The sequence below is a fragment of the Sinocyclocheilus rhinocerous genome, unplaced genomic scaffold (genome assembly GCF_001515625.1).
Source record: "Sinocyclocheilus rhinocerous isolate Xijiao unplaced genomic scaffold, SAMN03320098_v1.1 scaffold2285, whole genome shotgun sequence".
Taxonomy (NCBI): domain Eukaryota; kingdom Metazoa; phylum Chordata; class Actinopteri; order Cypriniformes; family Cyprinidae; genus Sinocyclocheilus; species Sinocyclocheilus rhinocerous.
Window position 1 is genome coordinate 171882 of NW_015654060.1, and position 2150 is coordinate 174031.

General features: G+C 31.5%; 1 long non-coding RNA gene across 1 annotated transcript in view; it reads left to right on the forward strand.

The window, feature by feature from the left end:
• LOC107716754 (uncharacterized) overlaps window positions 1-1624 on the forward strand; it is a 5202-nt gene extending 3578 nt beyond the window's left edge. The window contains exon 4 of the long non-coding RNA XR_001637249.1: window positions 1562-1624. This is a non-coding gene — a long non-coding RNA (uncharacterized LOC107716754). The remainder of the gene's footprint in view (window positions 1-1561) is intronic.
• Window positions 1625-2150: the final 526 nt, after the last annotated feature.

Below are 2150 nucleotides of genomic sequence, written 5' to 3' on the forward strand. Positions count from 1 at the left end.
AGTTTCAGCCCGACGCAGTTGTCATTTTCACGTCCTGCGCCACGTTGTTTAAATAGCAAATGCATTTGCGCCCATTTGTGCGCCCATGGGCGTGCTGGTCTGAAAACGAGTGTGTTCAGGCGCATTGTTGGCGCGTTGCTATTTTGAGGCAACTGAAATAGACTGTGCCATTGACCAACAAAAACCTGGTCAAAAGTCTGGTGCAATATTTTTTCTTTGTTATTTAAAGAGCGCGTTAGCCTATAGACGGGTGCACAACGCGCGTACACTTTACTTATTACGCACACACAGGGATGCGCAGCAAAATAAGTAAGCCAACATTCAGTACAATTTATATATTTCATTTCAAGAATATAAAATTTAATTCATATCTTTTAGTTGAGTAGATTTCTTTCAGTTTTCTTTGATGAACAGAAAGTTCAGAAGAACAGCATTTATCTGAAATAGAAATCTTTTGTTAACATTATAAATGTTTTCTCATCACTTTTGATTAATTTAGAGCATTGTTGCTAAATAAAAGTATTAATTTCTAAATATTCACACACACAAAAAGAAAAAAAATTATACTGACTCCAAGCTTTTGAATTTTTAAAAAAATTTTATTTCACATAAATGCTGATATTTGGATCTTTCTATTCATCAAAGAATCCTGAAAAAACTGTACTCAACCATTTTTTGTTAACAAAATGTTTTCTCATCACTTTTGATTAATTTAGAGCATTGTTGCTAAATAAAAGTATTAATTTCTAAATCTTTTGTAACATTATAAATGTTTTCTCATCACTTTTGATTAATTTAAAGCATTTTTGCTAAATAAAAGTATTAATTTCTAAATATTCACACACACAAAAAGAAAAAAAATTATACTGACTCCAAGCTTTTGAATTTTTAAAAAAATTTTATTTCACATAAATGCTGATATTTGGATCTTTCTATTCATCAAAGAATCCTGAAAAAACTGTACTCAACCATTTTAAACATTGAAAATAATAATAATAATAAATGTTTCTTAAGCAGCAAATCAGCATATTAGAATGATTTCTGAAGGAACATGTGACACTGAAGACCGGAGTAATGATGCTGAAAATTCAGCTTTGATTTAAATTTACATTTTAAAATAATCAAATACAGTAGTCAACATTTGAAGTGGACCAGCACCTTTCATCAAAGTTGTCATAAAACCTAAAACAAAAATGTGTTCTTGTCTTAGGACAACTTTGATTAACTTTTTTGAACCACTTCAAATGTTGACTACTGTAGAAAGCAGTTATTGTACTGTATTTTGGATCAAATAAATGCAGGCTTGGTGAACAGAAGAGAATTCTTTAAAACATTAAAAATCTTACTGTTCAAAAAGTTTTGACTGATAGTGTGCATGTTACCATTTACTGACGTTTTTTTCTTCTGGATGGCATTGATGCCATGATTTTACTTTAAAAATAGATTTTAATACATATTTTTCTTTGTTTTTATTATTTTCTGAAATTCAATTAGCTAGAATTTTAATGTGCATTTACTTGTCTGAGTAACAAGCAAATCTTACCCACTCCAACTTTCTTAGCTCCAGTGGGCGTCTCTCAGGCAGACCATCACGGCTGGAGTGTATATCCACCTAACACACAAGGTGCAAGAGCATTAATAAGCATAAGGAGATGAAAATGAGAAAAACTTCATTCACAGCCCTTCACACAATTTAAAACCGGATAATATAACATGCATGATCTGTTTAATCCATAGAGCACACCTTTTCTGTCCTGAGACCCTCAGGGGACCACCAAGGAAGAACACTGAGTAAGTTAAGAAGGGGAAAAACAAAATGTCTGATAACTTTAACAATGTCCAGGAATACAGACATGATGGGCTGCAACATTCGCAGGAAGCTGTTTGTTCTGAAAGTACAATAATCTGCACGTTTTAGTCAAATTAAACTAAATCAAACTGAACACTATTTCAAATCATATTAAATATTGTTATGGATTTAATGTTATATAAAAATGTAGGTTATAATAGGACATGACAGCAATATTGTCCATTTTAATCACGTTCCAAAAATAATTTCAATGAAGTTACAGCTCAACAACAACAACAACAAAAACACCAAAGGAAAAAAAAAAAAAATTGGTACATACCATCGGTTTTGAAATCATGGT